Consider the following 16586-nt stretch of genomic DNA (forward strand, 5'->3'; position numbering starts at 1 on the left):
TTGAAAATAAAAGTGCTCCGAGTTTTGGGACTAAGCGGTTTCTATTGAAATTTTTTTTTCCGTACCACCTGATTAAGGAGCAGTGCTCCAAAGGCTAGTACTTCCAAATAAACCTTGTGTGGATTATGACCTGCCACAGTGTGATTTTTAACTTTATTCCAAACTTCAATATTTTAATGTTTCGTTGAAATATTTGCTGAAGAAGAACACAAAATTTCGGTTGCAGAACAATGCCAGGAAGCCTTTGACAACTTACAAGCAATATATACTGGCACACTATTTTGAGCGGCACAAAAAATCCTGAAGTCCTTCAAAGTTACCATCGATGACATTGGTCTTGGTGTTATACTGCAAACGGATGGTGATGATTGTATACAACAGCTGTTGGTTACTTTTCTAAGAAACTTAATACCAACCAGAAAAATATACTGTACGTTCGAGAAAGATCTAGTAAGTTAGGTACTAGCCTTAAAACACGAAGTGTATGTCAAAGATGGATGTATGGACAGATCACAATCCTCTTACATTCTTGAAACAGTTTAAAGATAAGAATATGATACTGTTTTATTGGAGTCTTATGTTAAAGACTATTAATTTACAAATCGTACATGTTGCGATTGGAAGAATGCAGTAACTGATGTGTTATCATGGACTTAACTTAGAAAGTATCTATCTATCTATCTACCTACCTTTCTATCTATGTATCTATCTATCTGTCTGTCTATCTGTCTATCTATCTATCTATCTATCTATCTATCTATCTATCTATCTATCTATCTATCTATCTATCTATCTATCTATCTATCTATCTATCTATCTATCTATCTATCTATCTATCTATCTATCTATCTATCTACCTACCTATCTATCTGTCTATCTATCTACCTATCTGTCTGTCTATCTATCTATCTGTCTATCTATCTATCTATCTATCTATTAATCTATCTATCTATCTATCTATCTATCTATCTATCTATCTATCTATCTATCTATCTATCTATCTATCTATCTATCTATCTATCTATCTATCTATCTATCTATCTATCTATCTATCTATCTATCTATCTATCTATCTATCTATCTGTCTGGCTATCTATCTATCTATCTATCTATCTATCTATCTATCTATCTATCTATCTATCTGTCTGGCTATCTATCTATCTATCTATCTATCTATCTATCTATCTATCTATCTATCTATCTATCTATCTATCTATCTATCTATCTATCTATCTATCTATCTATCTATCTATCTATCTATCTATCTATCCATCCATCTAATCATCCACCTATCCATCCATACATCTATAAATTCATCCATCTATCTGTCTGCGGAATGATAAAATATGATGTGAAGAAATATAGTGGTCATTTATGAAATGTTTAGGCAGTGGATCAAAGTCAAAAATTCGAATCTTTACTCATGTCAGGATAGAGAACAATAAGAGAAAAATATCGCATCGCGTCAGGGCCCTCGAGCAAACATGCATGTGCTGAACATTATATTAATCTAAATTAATCCCATCTGCCAACACATGGTCTGTATGCCTTTATTGTCTGCCATGTTTCCATGATGCTTTAATAAGAGTTACAGACTTAAAATGTAGTTTGACGAATGATGCCAGTAGATTCACCACGAGAAAGTATCAGCTTCATCCTGTCTGGGCAGCATGTACCAATGGAATTATTGGCATTTGCTTCAGAAATAATTACCTCCATTAATAGCTGAGAACTAGCATACTGATATGTTGGATTTTCAAAATAAATTATTAACATCAGTTGACTTTGTGAAATAAAAACTTAAACGCTCTTTGTTAATCTTAGAATGCCAATTTATAGCTCCATAAATGATAAATCCAATCTCTTCTGCGTGTCGATTTTCAGAGATTACATTAAGAATTTATCAGACCATCACATTGGGTCACGCATATAAAGATGGCTATTTACTCTTATAAAAAAACAAATCTCTTCCAAAGTTGCGAACATGAAAATTGAAAGTATTTAACTGCCACCACACCCACTCCAAAAAGGCTAACAAAAAACTGCAGTCACAGACAAAGTGTTTCAATGAGAAATAAACAGAAATTCATTCGAACGTGTTAATAAACTGTTTCATTCATTCCATACTTTCTAACATAAATGCTTAACTCAAACCAGAACTCAACTGTATCTTTTACCACGGTGACTATATTCTTCCATACAGGTTTGTACATGTCACTAATCTATTTACTATTTATTGAATTTGTGGTATTCGCCTCAATTAACATATATGACCCCTTACAACATATTAAAAAAATATGAACTCAATTCTAAAATCTCTTTCTTCATATCTGTCTCTGGAATTGTGCAGTAGTTTATTATCAAATGTGCATACATGTAACAATCACTCTGATCTAGCCCAAACATGCACACTTTTCCAGATACAATTCTTCAAAACATGTCAAATTCTTAATTGTCGATCTCTGCAAACCTAGCAATCTTCCTACTCGACAGGACGAGGTCAGGCTTTTGGCACAGTGATTTTCATTAGTCAGGACATTGAGTATAGAAGTTAAGAAGTTTTTTTGCAGTTGAAGCAGTCGTTGATGACGCCGTATTTGGGGTATTGTGTTCCCTTCGTGATTGGAAGGATGTTATTAAACTGCAATTAATGCAGAAGATACCAACAAGAATTTTGCCGGGACTCACCAGTCTAATTTACAGGGGGAGGTTGGACTTCTTTATTCTTTTAGAGCGTAGGAGAGTAAGACGGTAACTTGTAAAATTGAATAAGACCATGATATCAGGTGAATGTAACCTAGGGAAATCGAGGACTAGAACACATACGTTTAAGGTTAGAGTGGCAAAAAAAGGGAATGTGAGGGACAAAATTGTTACACAGTGTGTGGACATGCACAAAACATTTTAACATAATTTCAAATGCTGAGTGGTAATGTGTTGGTTCTGTGTTTTTACGTCAGTAAACCAGATCTGTTCATTGGAATCCCAAAAAAGTAAACAATTTGTTCGGCTTTCTTTTATTTAAGGTTGAAACGATTTAAGCAGCAGAATAGGAGGGGGAAGCTCCCATAGAACCAAAGTTTGTGGTTTTAGTTTTACTGTGGTATTTGGTGCTGGATCATGATTCAACCTACAGTGCATCACTTCCCTGTTTCTGTCTCAGAGTTTTCTCTTGATAACTTTGCTCCTCTTGATAGTTGCCTGTGAACCAATCTGGTTTTCTAAACTTGCATTTTTGCAAAGGGTATATTCAGGGGATGTTACGAAATTAGAACATTTGCAATTTAGTATTTACATATTCCATTAATTTGTCACGTTTTCCAATAGAGTTAAGTATTCAAGTTTCTGCTTTCTTTTGCTGTATTTTGAATATAGTGTATAAATAAGGTATGTTTTGACTACCGTTGACGAATTTGACTAATCCAATTGTATCCGGAGTGCAACAGCTTTATCATACAAAACTGCTGGAGTTCAGAGTACGTAATAAATTATATTTGAGGGCGTTGGCTTGATTCAAAGGAAGTTGGGGACTCTTGTCGTTACAAAAGTCTCTAATTCCATGTTGTTTTGGGATTGCTGGACTGAATAGTAGTGAGTGGTGAGTGTTCGTCTTTTAAAGATGTACATTTCGGGGTTTGAAATTGGTTGGTTTTATCCAGGTCTATCTTGTGTCGTAATTGCACTTTCAGTCACTAAGTGATACCTGGGGTTTGAAGAAATCACTTCTAGAGTTTTTGAAGGTGAACAAGGCAAAACTTACCAAATTGGAAAGCAAGACAGTGTTCGGGTTTACTGAGTCTGTGATGAAAGTGAAGGTAATTGTGGCAATGACGCAGAATTTACAGTTGCCAGGAAATGCTCCGTGAATCTTTGGAAATACCCAAAACTGACGTGAATTTGAAGCAGTCCTAACAAGAAAATGCAACGAAACAGTTTGAATTACAACTAAAAGGAGAGAAAGAAGAATGGCAAGTAAGGCCCTAGGAGACCAAAGTGAGAAAGAGAGACGAAAGGGAGAAAGTGAAAAGTTTTGAACTTCAAGGGATAGACCTGAAAAATCGAAGTCGACAGGAAATGGCAGAGGTCGAGTTGATAGATAGGAGTAGTGATGAGAACAGTGATGGAGAGCAATCCCATCGTAGTCAAATGCCTTCAGGCGATCTGTTTAAATATGTCCAAGCATGGCTTAATTTCGTGGAGAGGGATGCTGAAGCCGTTTTTAAAATTTCATTTGAACAAGTGGCTAAACAAACAAAATCGCCAACGACTATGTGGGTATTGTTGATCAAAACAAAATTGGCCACGAGAGCCAGTGAAGTATTTTGCTTACTATCAGTGAACGTGTCTGGTATATGTCAGGAGGTGAAAAAAAACCTCAAATGCATGTAAGCTGGGATCAGAAACGCTTAGGCAACGATTCAGGTACCTAGGAAGGGAATCTGGTCAGAGGTACATTAAGTTTTTTTAAAATAAAACAAATTAATTGTGCCAAATAAATTTAAAATAAAACTTGCGTCGTGAATGTGCGGAGTGCAAACTGAGCAAGAAGGCATATGGGACTGGTGAGTAAGTGAAATAACATATTTGGGCGGTTTGCATTACCTGAAGAGGTACTTAGGTTGTGTCTCCCATTCATCCTTCTTCCTCTTCCAACCAAAAATACGGTTCTGTGCACCAGATTAGGAAGGTAACTAGATTATTTTTTATTCTTTAATTTTCAACAGACTCTTTGGGAATTTAGAATAGTAGGAATAGAAGTTAAGGCAATGAAATGCTCCTAATACAAGGAAGTAAGGGTCACTACTGGTGTCTTTGCTGACATCGTCTATCGGAAGTGCCTCCAACGCCAGCTCCTTAAAAACCATGTTCGGGAATTTCAGATCATTCAGAAGGCAGAGGTTATTGAGAAGAGTTACAGGCAACATGCCACAAACAGGTACAAGAAAGAAAGGTAGATGGGTTGCAGTCAGGGATTGGAATGGCAACCAGCAGACAATGCAGGGATCCCCTGTAGATGTTCCCCACAATAACAAGTATTCCGTTTTAGATACTGTTCGTGGGGATGACTTACTGGGGTAAGCTATGGGGTAAAGGACTCTTGAACATAGTCTTTCCCAGTTGCTCAGCATGGAAGGGCCAGAGGAGCACAGCATTAGTCGTTGGGGAATCCATATTCAGGTGGCGTGATAGGAGGTTCTGCCAGAACGAGAGAAACTCACATTTGGTGCGTTGCCTCCCAGGTGCCAGGGAACATGATGTCTCCGATTGTGTTTTCGGGATCCTTGCGGGGGAGGGGAACAGCAGCAAGTCTTGGTCCACAGAGCCACTGACAACATAGAACTGAGAAGGGAATGCAGATTCAAGGCAGAAATTCAGCGAGTTAAGTTGGAAGATTAGAACTAGACCAAACAGAGTTAATATCTGCTTAGTTACTCCTGTTACATGCGAGCAAGGTGAGGAACAGGGACCGAGCGAATTTGAACATGTGACTACAGGGATGGGGCATGAGGGAGGATTTCGGATACCTGGGTAATTGAGGATCATTCTGGGGTCGGTGGGATCTCCACATACTGAGGGTCTGCACCAGAACCAGAGGGGTACCAATATCTGGGGTGGGGATGGCGGGGAGATTTGCTGATGTTTTCAAGAGGGTTTAAATTAATTCAGGAAGTGGATGAGAACCTAAATGATAGTTTCAGTATCTAGGACGGTGAGTGAAGTGAGTACAGAAGTAAGCTTTCAGGGTCGCAAGAGTGCACCAGAACCAGGAAGTGTTTTGGAGAAAATATAGAGAATCACCAGGAGCGAACTCTGTTAAATTGATCTTCCATTCCAGACTAACCTGCTAGATATTTTGCTATTCCATCTATTACAATAGTCTCCCGTCTCAAGCTGACTCTACTAACTACTAATTAGATATTTTAACGTCATTTCCCAAATAGTTATGGTCCCAATCCTGTCATATTAACACATAACAGAGGAACTTGCTTTATTCCTTGTATTATCGCATCTCACCATAGTGACCTTTCAGCCTCAACTTTACAATGCTAATTGGTGTAAGAGCATTCCACTATTCTTTTCCCATCCTGCATTCCACAGACCCCTTGAAACAAACTGCCAGTGGCCTTCATGGTTTAACCCTTCCCATGCTTTCATGTTCTTAATTTTCCATATTCCCTCTTTGAGACCTACTGATCTCACCTAGAGAAACAAGACAAATAATGTAGGTCCCAACACGGACTAAATAATTTTCGATGTCTGAGACTTAAAGGGTTCTTCCTCTATTCCTGAGGTCTCTTGTGACAAAAAACTGTCCTCCAATAACCAGAACAGGAAAAAAGACCAAGATCCTTCACAATCTAGGACCCGCGTGTTCTTCAGAAGTTTCATCGATGTCCCCATGTGGACATATTTGTTGCACTGTGGCGGTTGTTAAGTCATAATAGTAGAGTAGTGGGGCACCGTCAGAGGAGTAAACACTTCCTGGGGTAGTTGAAATGACCACAAGTTGCCATGTAGTGACACAAACTAAAAAGGATTTAATAAAAGGTTAAGCACAACAAGGCGATGACAAGGAAAACCGCACCTAAAATAAGACCAATCTTGACAAACCATGCTCCCCAACATTACACAAGCCCCTCCTTTTTCTGCCAGTCTCCAATCGACGGCCTGTCTGTTTTTCTATGTCATTTTGACAGTAGCATGCAATCGTTCTCTCAAGGCCACAAGGGCATCGTCAGCATAATTCATAAGTCTCTGCTAGTTTTAATAAACGTAATTAATCCATTCAGTATTCTTGCTCACCCTATCACTTGGATTAGAGATTCCCAGCACTCAGCAATCTCTTTGCAGGCCTCAACTTCATTAGAAATATCTCTTGGCTGTCCTATGCTATCAATTCGAATTGTCGGATCAGGGACATACCATCGCTAAGTGACATAGCATCAAGCTGCGCATGTGACAATACAACTACCTCGTATAGGAGCATTACACTGGCACAGCTGCCACTCCAGCCAGTGAGCAGCATTGGCCGAAACCCTACTTTCTAACCACACAACCACCAAGTATTTGACAGTGGGATGCATTGAGAATTTAAAACAGCCCAAATGTGGTGACCACCTCTAGATCAATCCTATTCCCGCAAATACCCTTAAAATAGCCTACTGGTATGGATCAATTTCACTTAAAGCTTTCAAAACACAACCCTTCCCGTATCCTGACAGCAGCCACGGGGGACATGTAATTTGTCTTACTTGTGGACCACGGGGTATTATAGCCACACCACCGTTGGAGTTGCTGCCTGACCACGTCATCCTGCTGATAGAACATAGAGGTCTGAAGTAGGAGGCAGCAAAATGATGCGACATCGAGGGCCGAAGGCCTTGTGCTGAACTGCAAATGTTATATGTTCGAAGTGTAAGACATTGCTAAAAAAACAAACACGTGATGCTCCTAGAGATTGGATTGTTTTGGAGCAGTTGACAAAAACATTTTCTGAAGTTGTGAGAATTCGTGTGGAAGAGTAGAGATTTAATACTGAAACATAAGCACCTAAAATGGCAAATGACTATGATTTGGTTCAAAAATCATAGTTTTGCTTGTGACATCAATTTCAACCCGTGGGGATGGAAACTGGGGAAATAAATGTTTTCAGTTGGAAAGGAAAAGGGAAACAAGAAAAAAAGTTAACCAAACGGTAAAAGGTAAATCCATGAATGGAACAGAGAATTAAATATGCTTAGTTTTTATTCACGGCAATGAAGTAGGCCATATGCAGTCACAGTGTTCATGGTTTTGCAAAGGCAGTGAGAAGACGGAGGTGAGAAAACAGGACAGGTCATTGAATTTTGTTGAAGTGGTAAAGTAATGCACAGTAGATATGTAAAAGCTGGCAAAGAATGTTAAACGTGATCGGGCGTTGTTTGAGAAGAATGTAGCAGATCTCTTTAAATAATTTAATTGCGAGGTTACGTTTTGCCACAAATGCCAAGAGAAGTCGGGAATGAAATTAAAATCTTAACCAATGTGACAACTTCTTAGTCTTGGAAGGTGAGAGATGAAGCGATACATAATTCAGAATGAGCATTGTGAGTAAAGGTGGTAATATGTGTAATTCATGGTGAGAAGAGCAATATTCCATTTTGTAATGCAAGATTGGGGATTACAGTAAAAAGTGGAGACTAGGTCGGAGGAAAAATGGAAAAATTCTTGGTTCGAGGAATGCAGGTTTTCCTGAGTAACAATGTAGCTGAATCTCAGTGTGTATGTGGTGTCTTCTGTGGTTGAGAAGATAGTGAAAAATCAGGCAACTAATGTATTTCAGGAAGCATATACGGTATCTTTCCTGACTATATGGCAACAAGCCCACAAAGCCAAAGTTTGAAGTGGGAGAAAAAAAAGATAAAGATAATGAAATTGGAGTTCAATTATCAGTGACTTTGTTTGATCAAATAATTGAGAAAAGCAGCAAGAAAAGTCAGACGATGAAGTGGATAACTTCAATTGAGAGAAGTTAGCTGAATCACAGCCAGAAGATTAAGAAGTATAGCGGTTGTATCACAAATTGTCCGCAGAAGAAGAACTGGAGAGTAGAACAGAAACTTTCTATGCTAAAAATTACATTTTGATGAGGAAATGGAAACAATCGCATATTTTGGTAGATTGAGAAACGGGCAAAATATCATCAAGTTGGATTACTGTTGGTTTCCGAACGGAGGTGTTGCCAGTGGCACATTAATTACCAACAGGAGGTCATTTGGAAGTAAGGAAAACTCATGCAAAATATAAAATCATTTTTAATTACATGAATTGCGTAAGGATGTAGTTGAATTGTGCCGGACATCTCATACTTGTCAGGTGAGTAGATGCCATTGCACAGTGAGAAAATCAGCACGCTGAAAAAGCATCTGTGCATTTAAGAAAACTGTAAAAAATGGTCTTATTAATAGTGTAGGATGTCTACATTAAAACAATGAGTGGGCACCAGTATTTGCTGACCATAATGGATGTGTACTTGATTTCTCCAGGCGATTTCACGACTCCGCATCATAGCAACAAGAATTGGAGAAAAGTTACTCGATTTCTTGTCCTAAATGCGGACTACCCACAGATCAGGGGTCAAATTTTGAATCAAAGTTTTTCCAAATAGTAACTGAAACAAATTAATAAAACAAATCAAGTCCATTGCTCTCCACCCAGAATCACGGGGAGCATTCAAACGGTTGCATCCAACTTTCAATTCCATGTTGAGTGTTCGAAGTCACGATTATCGAGGGGGTTGAGATAAAGAATTCATTTTTTTCATTTTGTATTTAGAGGTTGATCTAATATATCAACTAGTTTCTGGGCACGAGGTGCAAGGACTACTGAAATTAATTAAGGAGCGATTGGTGAGTCAGAGTTCACAAACCACACATTTGGATTTTGTATCACGTTTTACAGAAAAATTAAATACAGCGGATGAGTTGGCAAGTTAAGGTTTGAAAGTAGCACAGTGTGTGATGAAACAGGAAGGAGACTCGAAATCAAACATTGGCAGTTTTACTGGTACTAGTGTTACTATTCATGTAAGTGAAACTTTAAAGGTGAAACTTTAAAGTAAAGGTTTAGTCGGCCTTATGAAATTCAAATGAAATTGACTAAGGTAAACTATTTGATAAGAATGTAAGATGGAAAGCTGTGTGTCAGGTCAAAGTGCTCAAAATATGTGTTGACAGGCAAGTAGAGCAAAAGGTGAATGTGTTCTTGGTTTTATGGGCCGGGTGATGGCAGGTAGCACTAGATTGGGTTGGGATATCTGGTCGGCATGGATGGGTTGGACCGAAGGGTCTATGACTATGACTCTAAGGTGATTGTGATTTGGACAAATGTCAAATTAAATCGGACAATGGGGAATTTTGGAAGATTGCAGTGACAAGATGGAACGAGCAATGTTTCAAATTTTGACTTATTTGGAAACAGTGAAGGAAATTTCGGTTTTCATAACACTGAATGTTCTCACCATTTTACAGTCATGGCAGTAATGGTTAAAAAAAGCGACAATCCAATTTCAAGGAGTAACCAATAAATTCATTTCAACATTACCAGATGATGTTCATTGACGATTTGGTGATACTTACCATCAAATTGAAGGAGGATTTGAAGCTTCTCTCAGAATTATTCAATTCAACCGGTGATTTTGCAGAAGTCCAAGTCACCTTCCTGGGCCATGTCATCGTAAATTGTGACAGAACTGTCACATTTAAAAGGTTATTTTCTCCTGGCATTTTTAAAAGAGAAGTTGTAACGGCAGAGGTGGAGGTGGGCACTGCAGATGCTGGACATTAGAGTCAAAATTAGAGTGGTGCTGGAAAAGCAAAGCAGGTCAGGCAGCATCCAAGGATCAGGCAAATCAACGTTTCAGTCAAAAGCCCTTCATCACGAATGTGGCTCATTCCTGATGAAGGACTTTTATCCAAAGGGGAGAGGACAATTCTCATAAACCAGGCTTTCTAGTTTCATTTGCTGTCATCGTCAGAAGCTCTTTGGGGACCCAGGATTCGGTGAATGATTCTTAACTGCTACTTTCTGTGAAATCTCTGTTGATGCTGGTTTCGCCTGGATTAGAGAATTGCATGCAAGAATCGTTGTCTGATATTACCACTTTGTCAAGTGTTGTGTTTTAGGCATGTAACTGAATTGGAACATTCAATTAGTTAGAAGTGCTGTCTATATTGTTCAGTTAACTTTTGCAGCAGTTGATATATTCTAAATTCTTCTTACTTTTGATTGTAGTTAATTTACAACATTTGAATAAATAAAGTTCTGCTTTAACGTCTCATTTAAGACCATATGATAAGACCAATCTTATCATATGCATTTCACATTTACCTATGAAATAAGGGAATGAAAGGGTCAAGGCTACGTTCCTAAAATGTTTCGAGGAGTTTGCTCTGCTCTATAAAAACACGAACAAATGGCTCCTCAGGTTGTGAAAGGAAAGTTATTTCAAAGTTTTCTGTACCATGGGAAGTGCCAAAAATAGCTGGAATTGAGTAGTTTTTTTTTAAAGTAGAGCTTTGTACTGAATTATAGCATTGTGGTTGCTTTACTGCCCGACTATTTGAACAAGGACAGAAAGTTTTAGTGGAAAGAGAAATCTCAGCATGCATTTGACAGTCTGAACGCTGAGCCAATGTAAGCTGTACTTAATTATGTAAAGCCATTCAAAGTGTCAGTCATTATGAGTCATGATGCTTTCAGTGTTCTGCTCTTGCAAGATGACAATGAGAACATTGGAAGAACTATTGGGTAATTTGCACAGAACATTTAATCATCATCGAAACAAATATTCCATTATTGAGAAGAAATCTTTGTGCTTGGTAATGTCATTGTAATTTGTCAACATTTATAATGCTAGTAATGTGTCTGAGACAGTTATATACACTAAACGTAACCACTTGAGTGGTTTTGGGGAGAAAAACGATTTAATTTCCATAGTACTTGCATGAAACCTCTTTTTGGCATCATTTAATTTGAAAGCTGCACACATGGCAGAACGAGGGAACATAATTTTCGATTCATTGCCATGACTTTGATTAAAGAAGACAGAGGCGTTTGCTGGTGGGGAAAAAAATACGAACTGTAATGGACTGAAGTATCAAATTTTTGCATGTTTACAGTCATTGTATGTATATTAAAATTCGCTAAGGACGTGAGACTACTTTTTAAAAAATGAAACCGTATTTGTAAATTACATGGAGCATAGAACATAGAAAATTACAGTGCAGCACCTTCGGCTCACGATGTTGTGACGACCTGTGGAGCCAATTGGAACCCTCTCTCCACTTTATTCTATTTACATTTACATTATCATATTCCATAAGTTTGCCTAATGACTATTTTGATGCCTTTAAAGTTGACGAGTCCAGTACTGTTGCAGACATGCATTCTATGCTCCTATTATGCTCGGAGTAAAGAAACTACCTCTGCATCTTACCTATATCTAACTCCCCTCAATTTTATGCTATGCCTCTCCTGTTAGCCATCACCATCCGAGGGAAAAGGCTCTGATTGTCCGCCCTTTGATTATCTTATATGTCTCAATTAAATCTCCTCTCAACCTTCTCTCTAACGAAAACAGCGTTAAGTCTCTCAGCCTTTTCTCATCGGGCCTTCTCTCCATAATAGACATGATCCTCGTAAATCTCCACTTTCAAAAGATTCCACATTCTTCCTCTAGTACGGTCACTAGAAATGTATGCAATACTCCAAGTGTGGCCGCACCAGAGTTTTGTGCATCTGCAGCATGCCCTAGTGACTCCAAAACTGAATCCTTCTACTAATAAATTTAATACACGTTATGCCTGATGAACAATCCTATCAACCTCAGGGATCTATTTACATTAACACTGAGATCTCTCTGCTCTTCTGCACGACCAAGAATCTTACCATTAACCAATTAAACTGCATTCCAGTTACTCCTTCCAAGTGAATCGCCTCACACTTTTATGCTTTACACTACATTTGTCACCTCTCAGCCTAGCTCTGCAGGAAATCTATGTCCCTCTGTAAACTGCAACATCCTTCAGCTCTGTCTACAACTCCACGGAACTTAGTTTTATTCGCAAACTTACTAAAATACCTTCCTTCTACGCCCTCATTTAGGTCATTTATAAAATCGCCAACAGCAGTGGCCTCAAAACAGATCCTTGTGGTAGACCACCAGTAACTGAACTCCAGGATGAACATTTCCCAGCAACCACCACCGTCTGCATCTTTCAGCTCGCCAATTTCAGATCCAAACCGTGAAATCAGACTCAAACCCAAGCTTCCGTATTTTGTGGAATCGCCTACCATGGGGAACCTTATCAAACACCTCACTGAAATCTATATGCACCACGTCAACTGCGTTACCCTCATCCACTTGTTAACCTTTCAAATAACTCAGCAAGGCATGTGAGGCATGACCAACCCTTCACAAATCCGTGCTGACCATCTCTAATCAACTTATTCTTCTCTAGTTGATTATAAATCCAATCTCTTTTACCCTTTTCCAACACTTTACCCACAACCAAAGTAAGGCTCACTTATCTATAATTACCAGGATTGTCTCTGCTCCCCTCCTTGAACAAGGGGACAACATTAGTCATTCTCCATTTTTCGTGCTGTAATCCTGTAAACAATGACAACATAAAGATCAAGCCAAAGACTCCGAAATTTCCTCTCTGGCTTCTGAGAGAAACGACAATAAATCCCCTCCAGCCAAGGAGACTTCTCTCTTTTCACACTTTCCAGGATTGCTGACATATCCACCTTGTGAATTCAATCCTATCGATTCTAGTAGTCTGTGTCTCAGTAATTTTCTCAACAGCATTGTCTTTTTCCCGTGTGAATACTGCTAAAAATCTTTCATTTGACACTTCACCTATCTACTCGGATTCCACCCGCAACTTTCCACGATCCTTGATTGGCCCTAATCTTTCTCTAATCGTTCTTTTATTTTAGTTATATCTGTAGAAAGCGTTATTTTGTTCGTGATCCCATTTGCCAACGACTTCTCATATTATCACCTGGCTCTTCTTAACTCTCTTTTTAAGTATTTCCTTGATAACGTGTAACTCTCAAGCGCCCAAACTGAACCTTCACTTTTCATCCTAACATCAGTCTTCTTCGCCCACTTGACAAGAGATTCATCTTCTTTAGTAAACCACTGCTCACTCACCCGGCCATTTCCACCCTGCCTGACATTTACATAATTTATGAGGATATGCAGGAGCTGCTTCTTTAAAAAGCTCCAAGTTTCACTTTTGTCCATTCTCTATTGTATCCTTCCCCATCCGTAGCATCCTAAATACTGCCTAATTGCATTATAATTGCCTTTCCACCAGCAATACCTTTTGCGCTGCCTGTCTCTATCCATTGCTAAAGTTCGCATGACCGAATTATGGTCACTTTGACCAATTTGCTCACTTACCTCGAAATATAACCCCTAGCCATGTTCATTAACCAGTAGAAAATCCAGCATCACCTCGCCCCTTGTTGGCTTGTTCACCTATTGATCAGAGAGGCTCAGCGGATCCGAATCCGAAACTTTAACTCAGATTTCTCCCCACAGATGTTGTCAGACCTCTTGATCTTATTCAGAAATTCATTTTTGTTGCTGATTTACATAACCATCACTTTTGTTTGCTTTTTAGTTTTTTTTTTAAATATTGGATGAGTGGCTCTATTTTGGCTTGACGTGGCATGATTTTTTCTGTTTCTTTTGCCGATAAAGTAAACAGGAGTAAGACCTTGTATTTGTTTCAAAGGTGGAACATTGGAAGCAGCCTGAATTGTACAGAACCACACCTTTGTCATCTTGCTTTCTGCAGTTTCTGTAATATTCAAGCTGAATGTGGAAGGTCTTGTTACTCTCTATGACCGCTAAAAGCTGAGACCCCTTCCTGCTACGTGTGAGACTATCGATTTTCCTGGATTTGTCTTCGCCAACAGTATGCTTATGGGATGCTACTACCGTGGAACAGTTCATAAGTTGTCATTAAAATGGTTGACACTCAAATATGTATCTATACATACGTACGTGATCATAGTATTTTCTTTAGCATTTTGATCGAGTTACAATTAAGCTAATTATTTCCCGTGTTTCTTTGTTTCGTTTTCAAATGCAGTCCAATAAAAACTGTGCTTGTTTAAAGTTGAGCAGTTTAACAAATCGAATTGTTTCTGTAATGAAACGCTTTGCATTTATTTTTAAAGTAAGAAAATGTTAGGTTTATGCTATCTTCTTACAATTTTTTCGATGGTATTTGGAATGTTATATAACAATGTTATCGATTTGCTTTTAACTTTTACGTCCTAACACTCTCGCACGCCATATTCAGTCAAAGGTGTCCGGGTTTGTAATTACTTTCATTGTGTTCCTCTTTCAGTATGTTAACGAGAATATTTTTCCCTTTCTTCCTTTCTTTCAGATGGCTAATACGAGGAGACATAGCTTGATATTGAGGTGTGATAGATTTAGGGCAGATATTAGGGGTAGGTTCTTCACTCAGACTGTGGTAGGGCTGTGGAGCGGTCTGTCTGCAACAATAGTAGACTCGCCAATGTTAAGGGTATTTAAATGACCATTGGACACACGAATGGATCATTATGGAACGGTATTGGCGAGAATGGCATCAGATCATTTTCAAAAGTTGGCGCAACATCGAGGGCCTAAGGTTCTGTGCTTTGGTGTAACGTTGTATGTTCTATGTCTTGGTATGCAATATTCAAATTGTCACATGTATCGATGCCACTTTGGATTCTTCCGCACTTGCCCTCTGACTCGATCCCTTCTTTGCGATCTCTCACGTTACTATGAAGTGTTTACTGAATTACTACAACCATGTGCACAATTTATAGCTGCAGTGTTGCTTGAGCACCACCAAAACTATTTCTTCATTCCATTCATGACATCAGTCGTGCTGGTATCAACTCTCAAGCGCAATGGAACAAAATCTTCAGTTTTGATCGAATATCCATCATTCTCCTACACGTGGACAATCCCACCTTTCAATCCTCTTCCTTGACTTCACGGATTCCATGACTTAGGACGGAGATCCAAGACAAACCTCACAACACCCACAGTTAACTGTGCTATACTTCGCTACATGTTGCTTCCTGTAAAAGCTTTTTTTTGCTATTTTCTTGAGTCTTTCATTTGTTCTGCATCTTTTCTGATGACACATCTTTCCAATGACCTGTCGATTTTTTATCTCTCAACACATAGTGCTCACATGCTGCCATTTTTAATAAGGACAGAATCGTGTTTTCCGAGCATCCAGCAATTCTGGTCTCACACCTACTCTCCCTCCCAAAGTAGTAACTTTCTCCTGTCTTCAATTTCCACGCCACGTCCCTTTGAGTCAAATGATCATTTTCCACCATTTGCAGCATACCCAGCTGATTCACCATCAAACTCATTTACACCTTTAGTCCAGTGACGTCGTTCAGATGTCGCAAAACAGAACCTTTCATCACACCAATCGTAACCAGAATCCAGGCTGAATGCTTACAATCAAAAACTACTCGCTGCGAACTTTCAGAAAGCCAGTTTCTAATCCAAACTGCTAAATCACCCTCAATCCCATGCCTCAGCATTTTCTCCAATAGCCTACCATGTGGAACTTTACCAAAGGCATTACTGAAGTCCATATACACTACGATAACTGTCCTACCTTAATCTTCATGCTTGGTCACCTTCTCAAAAAACTAAATGAGGTTTGTGAGATACGACCTGCCCTTGCCAAAACAATGTTGACTCTCTGAAATCAAATTGTTGCTTGCTAGATGATTATAAATCTTATCGCTTATAATCTTTTCCAAAACCTTTCCTACAATAGAAGTAAAGCTCACTGGTCCATAAGTGCCTGGGTCATCTCTGCTGCGCTTCTTGAACAAGGGTACAGCATTTGCAATCCTCCAGACCTCTGGTACTAAACCTGTAGAAAATGACGACCCAAATATCAAAGCCAAAGGCTCTGCTATCCCATCGCTAGGTTTCCAGAAATTCCTCGGATAAATGTTTGGAACTTTGTTGCGTCTATTATTACATATTGCGTTCA

This window comes from Chiloscyllium punctatum, chromosome 28 (assembly GCF_047496795.1).
Source record: "Chiloscyllium punctatum isolate Juve2018m chromosome 28, sChiPun1.3, whole genome shotgun sequence".
NCBI lineage: Eukaryota > Metazoa > Chordata > Chondrichthyes > Orectolobiformes > Hemiscylliidae > Chiloscyllium > Chiloscyllium punctatum.